This window comes from Nicotiana sylvestris, chromosome 7 (assembly GCF_000393655.2).
Source record: "Nicotiana sylvestris chromosome 7, ASM39365v2, whole genome shotgun sequence".
NCBI lineage: Eukaryota > Viridiplantae > Streptophyta > Magnoliopsida > Solanales > Solanaceae > Nicotiana > Nicotiana sylvestris.
The window spans coordinates 31,606,639-31,621,816 of NC_091063.1; positions in this window are offsets into that span (position 1 = coordinate 31,606,639).

The following is a 15,178-nucleotide window of genomic DNA, read 5'->3' on the forward strand; positions in this document are numbered from 1 at the left end:
TCTCTCTATTTAAGCTTGGTCAAACCTTTATCTTGCCACTTGAGTTATCTAATGTGCTTTACTTGCAACTTATTTGATTCAACTGTTTATATGGACTAATTTGTAAATATAAGTTCGGTCGGGACCCACAGTTATGGACCAAGAGGGGTGCCTAACACCTTCCCCTCGAGGTTACTTCAAGCCATTACCCTAATCTCTGGTAATGCAAACCAACTCAGAGTTAATCGCTCTAGGTTCCCTAACACACCATAACCCGTTAGGTGGAGACTCTTAAAATACCCAATTCCCAAAAGGAAATGAGTCATTACACCCCGTGAAAGTCGAAACCCGGACCTCTTCCCCGTCAAAAAAGGTAAGGGAAAAAAGGGGCGCGACAGCATGGCGACTCTGCTAGGGATATTTTTAGGCTTTTACCATAACGAACTTGTCTTTTACAAATTAGTCCAAGCATACTTATCCCATACCCTGCTCCCTTATCTGAATTTAATTGTCTATTTTTCAAGTATTTATGATTTCTTTATTACCCTGAAAACCGACTTGTCTCTTTGTTTTCCTTTTTCTGTAACTGTCTTTTAAATTATTTAAATGTTGTATTTATTTTTTCCTACGTGAAAATAGTTGCCTACATGTTATTAACTGCTGCATACATGCTTCACATCATATTCCACTCGTGCATCTCAAATCCTATAGCAACGCTTTAATGAGTGGTTGCGCTCTTCCTATTTATTACCCTTAAATTTGGAAAGGCTTATTTGCGATGAAACCAGTCGATCAGCAGTGCAGTCGATTGTTCTGTGCCTTCCCCCTCAAGTTGTTCGCTTGAGGGTATCAGTCTAAAACCCCATAGAAACCTTACTCTATTTAAATTGTGCATGCATCATGGTCAAACCTAGTCGGATTAGTTATGTTGTCCACATAATGATCCTTTAAGATAAGCTTTATCCAAAGTCCATCGGGTTTTCCATTATCCCAATGGACGCAACCACGTTCTGTGCATTAATTTGGAGGACTAAATGTCGGTATACTGATCATAAATGTATAAATAGTCTAGTCTGATTGGGGTAAGGCCTAACCCTTTTGTTTTGCAGAAAATGAGGCACGAGGTCCCCAGATTTGGTATGGTTAGAAATATCCCTCTATTGTTGCTAGATTGGTGGGAAGATCTTTCCTCAAGTGACAAGAAGCATGTGAAAAATACTTGGGTAACTTGCCTTCCCTGCTAGATATTGAACCAAACAACAAATTGATCGAGGTTGCCACCTTATTCTGGGATAGTGAAAGAGCGTTGTTCCATTTCGGTGACATAGAAATGACACCGCTCCTAGAGGAAATAGGAGGACTTGCAGGGTTAACTTGTGACAGTCCCAGGGTTTTGGTGCCGAAAAACCATACACGCAGGGATATTTTGAAGATGATGGGGCTGAAAAAGAATTCGACTTAGTGTGCCTGAAGGACTCCTACATACCTTTCGAATATCTCTACAAGAGGTATGGCCACAACAAGTCTTTCTGCACTTATCATGATGAGATCTCCCTCACTTCATTGGGTCACATCCACCAGAGTGTTCGTGTTCATTGTGTGCTTCCTAGGGCTGATAGTGTTCCCAATGAAGAATGGAAGAATCCACACTAGGTTGGCCATGGTCGCCAAAACTCTGATGGAGGGGATTAAAGGACAGACATATACCATAGTCCTCATGATCATAGCTGATATCTACAGGGCCCTGGAACGCTGTCAAAGAGGGGTCCAACATTTCGAGGGCTGCAACTTATTGCTACAGTTATGGTTGTTGGAACATCTCCAAAAGGGTCGCTATCGCCAAGAATTTCCGCGAAGGGCTTGGAACGACCATATTGCTTTCCATTACCCTAAGCAGATGACCTACATTCCGGACATATTTGCTCAGCCGGAAAGTGCCAGCAGATGGGTAGAGTTCTTTGACAATCTGACCGAGGAACAGGTACAGTGGATGGTTGAATGGTTTCCAACGGACGAATTCATTATCAGGTCCAGGGATGCTCCTTATTTGGTGTTGATCGGGTTGATAGGGATATATCCATATGTCCCTATGTGAGTTATGAGACAAGCAAGCAAAAAAAAAAGTACCAAGGGTCGTCAAGATGATTCATTTCAGGGCGTATTTCCAAAACGATGACATACCTTACAAGTGCCAAGCTCAGTACATATGGCACTGCAAAATCATTGTGGAGAAAAGCACTGTTGAGCCAGACAGATATCACGCGGGGTGCGAGCTTCTCTACCCAGAATGGTTGGAAGACAATCTGAAAGGAACGGTGACACCGGGGACTGATCGAGGGAACAAAATCATAGACAAGGAAGCTAAAGCCCAAGTCAAATATAACAGGTTGCGCAAGAGGGTCCACGACTCTGAGAATGAGCATCGGGAGATACATGAGAGGAACGTGAAGTTGAATGAGGAATGGAAAGAGATGGCAGTCATTTACAACAGAAAAATGGAATACCTGGAGTGAGGAATAGTGGAGCTGGAGGGCAAAGTCATAAAAAGGATTGAAAACTATCAGAATGCTGAAGGAGCCGAGGGAGGACATCTGGCCCAAGCCTACTTGCTGCTGGGACTGCGCGAGCTAGGAGATCTGTTTGATGGAGTTCGGAAGATTGAATCTAGGGAAGGTCCTTCTGGGACCAAATAGATTAGATTTACTTGTTTTTCTTAAAATGTAATAAGGCCAAGTGCCAGTAGTGACTTGTTTTATTATTATGTTAGTGCCGTTTTTGGATTCGTCTACTTTTATATTATGAAATGAAGCATTTATCGGCATTTGAAGTTCTCCAAATTTATTTGTCGGTAGGCCTACCTCGGGCACAATGAGGCTCCCAAATTAGTATACGAGTTTATATCTCGCAATATGTGTTTAAATACTACAAAAATTTCAGGATCCCTACTAACTTGTTACCTTTTTGTTTTTGTTTATTTTTATTATTATTCCCATCCCCATAGGTTGGTTCAACCATACTGGCCTCGTCAGCATATCATACCAGATCTAGAGGCCATCCACCTCCTCCTCCTCCAAGCAATACAAAAAGCAGAGGGAAAGTAAAGATGGATGACTTAAGTGGAATACGAAAAGAAAACATTGAGAACGCAGAGATCTCTGATGGCCGTAGTACTCCGGGCCCGAATGACCTAGTTTTAAGACCTGAACAAGAGATACTAGAACTGCAAGGAGAACACAAGCAGGTCCGCAATTTGGCAAACTTGTCACTCACCCTCAACGTCCCTGATATCCACCAACAAAACACAAAGAATCTAATGCCTCCTTAGAACACACAAAACCAACAGCCACAAAATCCTACCGTACCAAGTCAATATGCAACTCTACCTCAAAATATCAATCCATTGGCGGTACCAACTCCACCACAATAACATCATCAACCAATTACATACCCACCAACCACCACTTACCACACTCCTCAAATACACTGCCACTCATTCTCGATCCACAAAACTCCACCAATGACCATCACTATACCCAAGTTCCTGGCACCCATCAGAGCAACCCCATATACGTTGAAACTATACTATATTCTACCCAGCCAATCTCCTGTGCACCGAAATCCTCCGAAAAGGACCTGATTATTAAGAACATAGCCAAAGAACTCAAGAAATTGATAAGCTGAGTTCAAGGTATTGAAGGCGATAGAGGAGTAGATGGTCTGAACTACAAAGATCTGTGCATACAGCCCGATGTGGAATTGCCAAAAAGGTACAAACCTCCAAGTTCGAAATGTTCGATGGTACAGGTGATCCCAGGTTCCACTTAAGGACCTACTGTGACAAGCTTGTCGGGGTTAGAAAAGATGAAAAGATTTTAATGAAGCTCTTTACGAGGAGCCTTATTGGGGATGCGTTATCTTGGTATATCAGCCAGAATCCCAAGAAATGGTCTAATTGGGTAAGCATGGTATCAGATTTCATGGACCGATTCAGGTTCAACATAGAAAATGCACCTGAAGTCTTCTACATTCAGAATCTCAAGAAGAAACCTACTGAGAGTTTCTGCGAATATGCTACTCGTTGGATATCGGAAGCCGCCAAGGTCAGGGCCGCTTTGGACGAAGAACAGATGAATAAATTATTTGTCAGAGTACAGGATCCACAATATTATGAGAGACTGATGGTCATCGAAAATCACAAATTCTCTGATATCATCAAGCTCGGGGAAAGGATCGAGGAAGGAATCAAGAGCGGGATGGTAACAAATTTCAAGGCACTGTAAGCCACGAATAAGGCACTCCAATCAGGTGGCATATCGAAGAAAAGAGATGTTTGGGCAGTAATGGTGGCCCAGGGCCCAAAAACTCCACTCACATATCAAACACCTCTACCAACATACTAGACACCTCCACCCACATACCAGACACCTCCACCTACATACCAAAAACCTCTACTGACATATCAAGAATCACCACCTACATATCAATCTTCATCTACCAGATATTCTCAACTAGCCGCTGTCCATCATACCTATAATTCCCAACCATCCCACTCCCAGTCACCACCAACTCGCCAAAATTATCCAAGACCAAGTCCCAATTTCGACCGCAAGCCACCTAGAAATACACCGTCATTACTCAGCCCATCGACCAATTGTATGAAAGGTTAAAGGCTGCAAGTTACATCTCTCATATTCCCGCCGTAGCACTAGAAGATCCATCCCAATGGGTCAATCCGAACAAAACCTGCATATACCACTCCGGTATGAAAGGGCACACCACTGCTGAGTGCCAAACATTAAAGGATAAGATCCAAACACTCATTGACAACAAGGTCATACAAGTGAAGAAAACCGCACCTAATGTCCGCAACAATCCCCTCCATGATCATAGAGGTGACAGTGTACATATTATAGAAAGAAATGATGAATGGGACCCCGAGGGGTCAATCAGGCTTATCCGAGAAGGTGATGACTACAAGGTTGTAGTTACACTCACTCCTATCATGGTTCAGACTCAGTCACCTACTGACGTTGAGGTAACTGCATCAGTTCCATTCGAGGTGAAAGTAGCTTCATCCGCGGCCACCTCCGCTCATTTAAAGTAGAAGTGGTCACACCTTTTACTATGACGGTGTCAACCACACCCCCATTCAACTTAAAAGCGATACCCTAGGATTATGCCGTCGAGGCTCGGCAAAAAGGGAAGACTAAGATAGAGGAATCTGACGCCGCACAAGGAATGACAAGAACTGGAAGAGTCAACACACCTGAACACCTGGGAGGTTCAAGTAAGGATGCCACTGCTAGGCAACCTATCATTGAGACCAGGCCGGATGATCTATGGTGGAAAGTACAGGCAAAAGAGTATTCTGTTGTTTATCACCTGAGCAATGTCCCTGCTCAGGTATCTATCCTATCGCTATTACAGAATTCAAAGGCACATAAGAACGCCTTGATGAAAGTACTGAGCGAGGCTTATGTACCAAATAATATCAGTAGCGGAGAAATGGCCAACATGGTCGGTCAGGTGCTAGAAAGCCATAAGATTATCTTCTACGAAGATAAGCTGCAACCCGAAGGTTTGAATCACAATCGAGCATTGCACATTACGGTACAATTTGAAGACAAGTTCTTTGCCAGGGTCCTGGTTGATAGAGGTTCAAGTCTAAACATTTGTCCGTTGGACACCCTGAAAAGGTTGGATATAGGTTTCCATCAAATACGGATCGGAAACATGAATGTGAAGGCTTTCGATGGATCCTAGAGGGACACGATCGGGGAAATCAACCTTTGATTGCAGATGGGACCAACTTGGTTCGACGTTGAATTCCAAGTGCTTGACATACCAGCCTCATATAATCTTTTGTTGGGCCGGCCATGGATCTATGCTGTTGGAGTCGTGCCCTCCACATTACATCGAGTTGTAAAATTCGAATGAAAATATCAGGAGGTAATCATTCATGGAGATGGGGGTAACCTATCTACACTAGTCAAACTATCCCGGCCATTGGACATAGAAGGAGACTAGGAGGGGAAACCTATCATCACATTGAACAGGTCAATGTCGTCGAGAAGGATAAGTGGTGAAATAATAAAATAGAAAGCATACTATCATGGTCAGGATACGAACCCGGCAAAGGGTTGGGAAAGAACCTCCAGGGTATCACCAAGCCGGTACGGTTGAAAAATCATGGCACCACCTTTGGGCTCGGGTACCAGTATACATGGCAAGAGTACATAGAGTGGTCGCCTCCAAGGCGAGGACCGTATTACCCTATTCAGAAATTGGTACCCCGTTTGGAACAAGCTTTCCATCAGGCAGACACAATATGGGGAACTGCTGAAGAAGAAGCACTAGCTAGGTTGAAGGACCTGTTCTTGGAAAATGAGGATATGGATTGTTGTGCCATAATTGAGGAGGATTAGGAAGAAGGCCTCTCCATTCAGATTGTGGCAAAGGGAGCTATTCTCAGAAACTAGACCGCCACACCATCCCGAGCTCGTCAATCACTAAGTAGCTTGGCAGAATTTGTAACCATTCTAGGCATTTAAATTTTTCAGCAATTTTTGTTTTAAGATTTCTTTGTTTCAAAAATATGCTCAATACACTAAGCCAAGCTTTGTTTGAACAATTTTCTCAGTTTTAATCAAATGCATTTGTCCTTTATCATTATTCATTACTATTTTTATACTTTTCCCTTCTACAGTGTTATTATTACTTTTCCTGATGAACCAGTGACTGTGACATATAATGAGGCAATGCAACATACGAATAGTGACTCAGAGGAAGAAGATGAGATACCCGAGGAAATTATCAAAGAGGTTGAGAATTTTGAGAACAAGCCAAAGTCCAACTTGGACGAAACAGAAGCAGTAAATTTGGGAGACACCGAGACCGTCAAAGAGACCTGCATCAGTATTCACTTGCCACCAACAAAAAAGGAAGAGTACACCCATTTTCTAAAGGAATATGAGGATATCTTTGCATTGTCGTATGACAATATGACCGGTTTGAGAACATCTATAGTGGCTCGCAAGTTGCTTACCAATCCTATGTGTCCGCCAGTCAAGCAGAAACTCAAAAAATTCAAACCAGACATGACTTTGAAAATCAAGGCGGAAGTTACCAAGCAGATCAAAACCAAGGTTCTAAGGGTGGTTGAGTACCCAACATGGTTAGCTAATATTGTGCCAGTTCCAAAGAAAGATGGGAAGGTCCGAGTATGTGTTGATTATCAGGACTTAAACAGAGCAAGTCCCAAAGACAACTTCCCACTTCCAAATATATGCATCCTGATCGATAATTGCACCTAGGATGAACTCCAATCCTTTGTAGATTGCTTCACAGGTTATCACCAGATCTGGATGGATGAAGAAGATGCCGAGAAGACAGCTTTTATTATGCCTTGGGGTGTATACTGTTACAAGATGATGCCATTCGGTCTGAAGAATTTTGGGGCCACTTACATGAGAGCCATGAAAACCATCTTCCATGGTATGATACACAAAGAAATAGAAGTGTATGTGGACTATATCATTATCAAATCCAAAAGGGTTGCAGATCACATAGCAGACTTGAGGAAATTGTTCAACAGGCTCAGGAGGTACAATTTAAAGTTGAACCCCGCAAAGTGTACGCTCGGGGTTTCCGCAGGAAAGTTATTGGGATTCATTGTCAGTCGCCGAGGGATAGAGCTAGATCCGACTAAAGTCAAAGTTATTCAGGAGTTACCACCACCTAAAAGCAAAAAGGACGTAATGAGCTTCTTGGGACAGCTCAATTACATCAGTCGATTCATAGCACAGTCCACAGTAATATGTGAACCCATCTTCAAGATGTTAAGGAAAGATGCCGAGACAAGTTGGACCGAGGAATGTCAGAAAGTTTTTGATAGGATCAAGGAATACCTGTCCACACCGCCAGTTCTGGTCCCGCTAGAACCAGGACGACATTTGCTACTTTATCTATCCGTGTTAGACAGAGCCTTTGGATGTGTTTTAGGACAACATGATGAGACAGAAAGAAAGTAGTACGCTATTTATTACCTGAGTAAGAAATTCGCACCTTGTGAAGCACAATATTCTCTACTTGAACGCACTTGCTGTGCTTTGACCTAGACAGCCCAGAAGCTGAGGCATTATTTCCGTGCCTACACTACATACCTCATATCTAGGATGGATCCTCTGAAGTACGTATTTCAGAAACCCATGCCTACGGGTAAGCTGGCTAAATGGTAGATATTAACTCAAAAGGCAGTCAAGGGATAAGCATTGGTAGATCACCTCGCTGAAAATCCGATGGGAGGAGAATACGAACCCCTGAAAATGTATTTTCCTGATGAAGAAGTATCATTCGTCGGAGAAGACATTACAGAAGCATATGACAGTTGGAGGATGTTCTTTGACGGAGCCGCAAATTTCAAAGGAGTAGGCATTGGAGTAGTTCTGGTATCAGAAACGGGTCAGCATTATCCGGTATTTGCTAAACTCAGATTTCCCTGTCACACCTCCTTTTTACACCCCGAGGATATATGGGAGTTTTTCCAATTAAAGTAACATAAATTGAAATTGAATTATTTAATTTATCAGAGTTGCCACTTGGAATAGTTTATTTAGTGTCCCAAGTCACCAGTTTATTTTAAAATGCCAAATCGAGGAAATTTCGACTTTACTTTATAAGTCTGCGAACAAAAAATTCTAGATAAGGAATTCTGTTAACTCGGGAGAAGGTGTTAGGCATTCCCGGGTTCCGTGGTTCTAGCACGGTCGCTTAAACTATTAATAATTGGCCTATTATCTACTTTACTACATGTTTTAAACCCATTGTGCATTTTTAACCTTAGAACCGCTTTTAATTAAGTTGAACTGCTTTTAGAAAGATTCAACGTTATTTAAAACACGCCTTGAACCACGCTACATGAAATGCACCCGCAGTTCGCAGCACATTCTATTTAACATTGTTGAAATTGAAATTGGGTTACATGAAATGTACACCTGAATTTAGTAATTAAAGAAAATCAATTTAAAGAACGCGCCTAAAGCAACTACGAAGGTTCAAATTAAAAAAAAATATTTTGCGAGGGCCATGAAAAATTAAATTGATGGCACGCCCTGATAAAAAGGTTTGAATTAATTATATGGGGGCTGCGGGTTATTTAATGAAAATGGCACACCTCATATTTTCTATAAAAAACTAACTAGTTTTATGAGGGCCATGGGCTTAGGGGTTTTATTTAACATGGCACACCTCAATTGGTTTTAGAAGAAACTTATTTAATTAAGGCCATCTAGGATATTCATATTTGTGACTAACTTAAGCTTAACAAAGGCTAAATGATTATGAATAGTTTTTAATTGTTTTGGGGCAAAGGGAAATGGGCCAGCAGTTGTTTGTTGACAAATCAGCTTTGAGAGCTGAAATTGGGCTCACAATTTGGCCCAGAAATCAAAAGGGGTTTAAGCACGTTATCGCTGGATTCGAATTAGGTAACCCACATTGGGTTTAAATTTAGCCTGGCCCAGATGGCTATGTTTTCTGATTTTGGCCTGTCTACCTTTACACAATATACATATACGAATTAGTGGGGAAAGGCCGAAACGAAGTCATTTCTGCAAGGAAAATCGAAACACAAGACAAGTTTACAATTTAGTTCTACCACATTAATTTGCAAGATGTATCAGATGTACATTGGTAACTAATGAATAAAAAAACTATTGCTGGGTCAAGCTGTGAAATCCAACTGCCCAAGCCCAAAGGCCCAGCTTAGACTTTCTCAAATGGGCCCAAGACTTGGGCCTGCTTGCAAATGCAACCCAGTTCATATTTACATACATCCTTTAAACAAGTTCATTGCAGAAGGAAAGTTTACTATGGCAAGCCTACAAGAAATTAAACTTAAATCAAAATAAACAGTCCATTTACAGAGTTGTCAGTCCCAAACTTTATACAAGAGAGATTTCTAAAACTACTGACCATTATCCTACCAGTCCTTTACAACTATTATCTAATAAGAAAGAAAAAAATAAAATCTAAAAGAAATAAAAGAAGCATGTCTTCTAGTCTGGGATTCTTGCCATTAGACTCTTCACAGACAAAGTACCAGCTTGCAAAAGATCAGCTACAAAGCTGTTTCTTACAAGCTGGTTGTTTAAACACCACAAATGGAGCTTATTACTGTCCAAATCAGCCCCATTCTACTAATGATTTCATGAATCTGGTCATAGAAAGAGGTCAGATCCACATAAAACACCTTTAGTTATACTGACTCAATACATTTGTCAAACTCAAACATAAACACACAATGCTATAAAACAATTATGATTCATGAGTTTAACCATGTTAAAGGTTAAACTCATGAGCCAATGTAGGTTCCAAGCCTAAAAATCATGACAGCTTTGGTAAAATGCTAGAATAAACTCAAAGGGAATAAAAGAGGAGGTTTAGTCCATGAACCTGACCATGTAAGAGCCAGGCTCAATGGACAAACATAGTTTTAAGGGGGAGAATTTTGAACATACTGTTTAATCAGTGCAAGAAGAAAACAAAAATGCATGCTAGCAAGAGATAATTAGTGCTAAAGTCCGATGAAGAAAACAAGACATTATGACACACATTAGAAGTAAGAAAACTTAGGCATTCTGAGAAAGAGAAACTTTCAACATGTAAAAAGAACTCCACAGCATATACAAACAATGCCAAACAAAGGGAAACAACTCATATTTATCTGAAATTTCCATTACACAGGAATCAAACAAGGAGATGGCCATATGTACCTTGAAACAGAAGTGAAGTAACAGGAAAATGAAGATGAGATTGATAGAGAGATCTCAGAAGCAGAAAACAGCAACAATGAACTAGATAGCTTCAGCAGATCCAAAAATCAAACTTCAAACCCCAAAACAAACAGCTGAAACCATAAAACCCAAGCTAATAGACTAAGAAAAATTTTCTATTTTCAAACCATATTTCAAAACTTGTGAGGAATGAGAGATTTCTTGGAGTTTTTCAAAGCTGTTTTGAGTATGAACATTTCAGAGAAAATAGAACTTTTTCAAAAAAATTGCTGATAAAGAAAATGTGTATCCAAAATTCCCTTTTTTCAGAATGATTGAGCCTCTATATAGGCTACCTTGGGGAGGGTATCTTTTTGGGCATATTCCTTATCCTAGGGAATAAATATTATTATTCCTGGTACACCTGTCCTATATTTCAGCATCTTTTATAACACCTAGGACAGCTGTACCCTTTCCAGGATATTTTTGATTTTCAGCTTAAATAGAAATCCCTTTTTACCCCTTAGGTTACTACTTATTTCAAGTTCTATACTAAACTATTTTAAGTTCAATTAAACCCCTAGAGTTCCATTGATTTCCAAATTAAGCTAAACAAAACCAGAAACACAAAAGAAAAGATCCACAGATTAAGTCAAAATAAGAAAAACAAGAAGCATGATAATGTAATATAAAACTAAACTAATTAGTAAAAATGAAAATGATATTCTAGTCAAACCAAAATGAGAGCTGAATTAAAATGAAAATCAGTGGCAGAAATGGGAACAAATAGAGAAACAAAATAGAATAAAACAATTAACCTAATTAAATCTAAATTTATGCAATTTCTTAACATGCTTGACCATGTGTGACAACCTGACCGGTCGTCTTAAGAATTAATGCCCTGATCCTCTATTAACTACTTTCCCCAAGTTTAATTCTGCTATTTTTGATTTGCCGGAATGTTCGATTTTGAGTTTCGGAGAGTTTTGGGACACTTAGTCCCTAAATGAGAGCTTAAGTGTTAGAAAGTTGACCGTAGTCGGAACAATGTGAAGACAACCTCAGAATGGAAATCTGATGGTTCCGTTAGCTCCGTTGGATAATTTTGGGCTTAGGGGCATGGTCAGATTGTTTGTTAGAGGTTCGTAGCTAATTTAGGCATGGAATGCCGAAAGTTGAGTTTTTGAAATTTCCAATCCGATAGTGAGATTTTGATTCGAGGCTCGGAGTGGAATTTCGAAAGTCGGAGTAGCTTCGTAGTGTTGAATGTGATGTGTGTGCAAAATTTCAGATCATTCGGATGAGGTTTGATAGACTTTTTGATCGAAAGCATATTTTGGGAATTTTGGAGTTCTTAGGCTTAAATCCATGGTTAATTCGAGGTTTCGATGTTGTATTAGGTATTTTACGGATTGGTACAAATTTGGATAGTGGTTTGTGACTTGTTGGTGCCTTTGGTTGAGGTACCTGAGGCCTTGGGATGATTTCAAATAGTTGACGGAAGAATTTTGGAGTTGGAAGGTTGCAGCTTCAATTGATATCTGTCATAACTGCACCTGCGGTTTGGGTTCCGCAGGTGCAGAACCACAGATGCGGTGGATCCATCGCAGAAGCGGTGCTGGGATGGAGCTACAGGTTCCGCAGATGCGGAAGTAATACCGCAGAAGCGGTGCCGAATCTACGAAAAGGGAATCGCAGGTGCGGAGTCAGGCCTCTAAGTGGAAGTCGCATGTGCAACCTTTTGTCCACAAAAGTGGAACCGCAGATACGGTCAGTGGACCGCAGATGCGGAAACAGCTGGGAAGAATATAAAAATTTCAAAACAAGGGTTTAACAATTTTTGAGAAAACTTAAGCTTGGGAGCTCGGATTTGAGCGAGATTTTGAAGGAACTTTAGAGTTATCGATTGGGTAACGATTCCTAACTCCTTTTTGCTTGTAACCCATTAATCTAAACATGAATTCATCCTTTAATTTCGAGAATTCGTAAGAAATTTTGGAAAAAGTTCTTAGGTCAAGGATTTGAGTTTCAATTGGGGATTCGACATTGGATTGAGATAATTTTAATATGGTTAGACTCGTGAGGGTGTGAGGATTCTGGAAATGTAAATTTTACCAGATTCGGAGACATGGGCCCGAGGGGTTTTTTGGTCATTTTACCTAATTTTGCGTATTAGCTTAGAATTTTATTGTAGAATCAGTTACTTGAAGTGTTATTTACATTACGAAATTGAATTGAATAGATTTGGGCCATTTGGAGTCGAACACTCGTGGCAAGAGCGTGGTTTCAGATTGATTTTTGAGCCGGTTCGAGGTAAGTGGCTTGTCTAACCTTGTGAGGGGGACCTTCCCCTTAGGATTTATATATTTTGTAATTGAAATGACTTGTACGTGAGGTGACGAGTGTGTACTTGTGCAAATTGTTGGAAATCCGATTTTCTTTAAGTATCGATTAGTATGTTTCTTTTTCCGGCTTTTATTACTTGTACTATTGAGCCTGTTGTTAGCTTAAGAAAGCATGTCTAAGTGATTTATTTTCTTTAATTGTCCAACCTGTTTACCTGAACTCTGTGCAGCATGATAGACTAGAATTAATTGTTGCCTTAATATGAAATTTCCATTTCTGAATATTTTCTTGCAACTTGTTTACCTGAACTCTGTGCAGCATGCTAGGCTAGAATTTATTGTTGCCTTAATATGAAATTTCCATTTCTGAATATTTTCTTGCTGTTGTTGTGTATTTACATTGGGACTACGGATGTGGGATTCCGGTAGCTCCCCCTTGTCTGTTTAGTTTGGGACGACGAATGTGGGATTCTGGTAGATCCCCCTGCACAATTATATGGAACTACGGGAATGGACCCGGTTGATTCCCCTAGTACTAGGTATTTACATTTGGGACTACGAAACGGGATTCCGGTAGATCCCCGCGCACTATGAGTTGGACTACGGGACGGGATCCCGGGAGATCCATTGGACATGTACATATTGGACTACAGGACAGTATCCTGGGAGATCCCTGATTGTTATCATTGGTGCTAAGCTGTATTTCTTTTCCGTGTTTACCTTGGAGTCGAGTACAACATTTCACCCTCAGACGGACGGACAGTCCGAGCGCACTATTCAGATTCTTGAGGATATGCTCCGTGCGTGTGTGATAGATATTGGAGGGTCTTGGGATCAATTCTTTCCATTGGCGGAATTTGCTTACAATAGTAGCTATCAGTCCAGTATTCAGATGGCACCGTATGAGGCTTTATATGGGAGACGGTGTAGATCCCCGATGGGTTGGTTTGAGCCGGATGAGGCTAGACTATTGGGCACAAACTTGATTCAGGATGCTTTAGAGAAGGTTAAGGTAATTCAGGATAGACTCCGTACAGCCCAGTCCAGACAGAAGAGTTACGCGGATGGAAAGGTTCGTGATGTTTCCTATATGGTTGGAGAGCTGGTTCTACTTCGGGTTTCGCCTATGAAGGGCGTTATGAGATTTGGGAAGAATGAAAAGTTGAGTCCGAGGTTTATTGGGCCTTTTGAGATATTGAGGCATGTTGGAGAGGTTGCTTATGAGCTTGCCTTACCTCCCAGCATGGCTGGAGTTCATCCGATATTTCATGTTTCGATGCTCCAGAGGTATCACGGTGACCCGTCACATGTGTTCGATTTCAGTTCAGTCTAGTTGGACAAGGATCTAACCTATGTTGAGGAGCCAGTGGCAATATTGGAAAGGCAGGTTAGAAAGCTGAGGTCAAAGAACATTGCATCCGTAAAGGTTCAGTGGCGGGGTCAGCCGGTCGAGGAGGCGACCTGGGAGACCGAGCAGGATATGCGCAGCCATTATCCTCATCTTTTCACTACTTCAGGTATGTCTTTATGCTTGTTCGAGGACAAACTAATGTTTATGTGTAGGAGGATGTGACGACCCGGCCAGTCGTCTTAAGAATTAATGCCCTGATCCCCTATTAACTGCTTTTCCCAAGTTTAATTCTGCTATTTTTGATTTGTCGGGATCTTCGGTTTTGAGTTTTGGAGAGTTTTGGGACACTTAGTCTCTAAATGAGAGCTTAAGTGTTGAAAAGTTGACCGTAGTCGGAACAGTATAAAGACGGTCTCAGAATGGAAATCTGATGGTTACGTTAGCTCCGTGGGTGATTTCGGGCTTATGGGCGTGATCGGATTGTGTTTTGGAGGTCCGTACCTAATTTAGGCTTGGAATGCCGAAAGTTGAATTTTTGAAGTTTTCAATCTGATAGTGAGATTTTTATCCGAAGGTCGGAATGGAATATCGGAAGTTGGAGTAGCTCCGTAGCGTTGAATGTGACGTGTGTGCAAAATTTTAGGTCATTCGGACGAGGTTTGATAGACTTTTTGATCTAAAGTGTATTTTGGGAATTTTGGAGTTCTTAGGCTTAAATCTATGGTTAATTC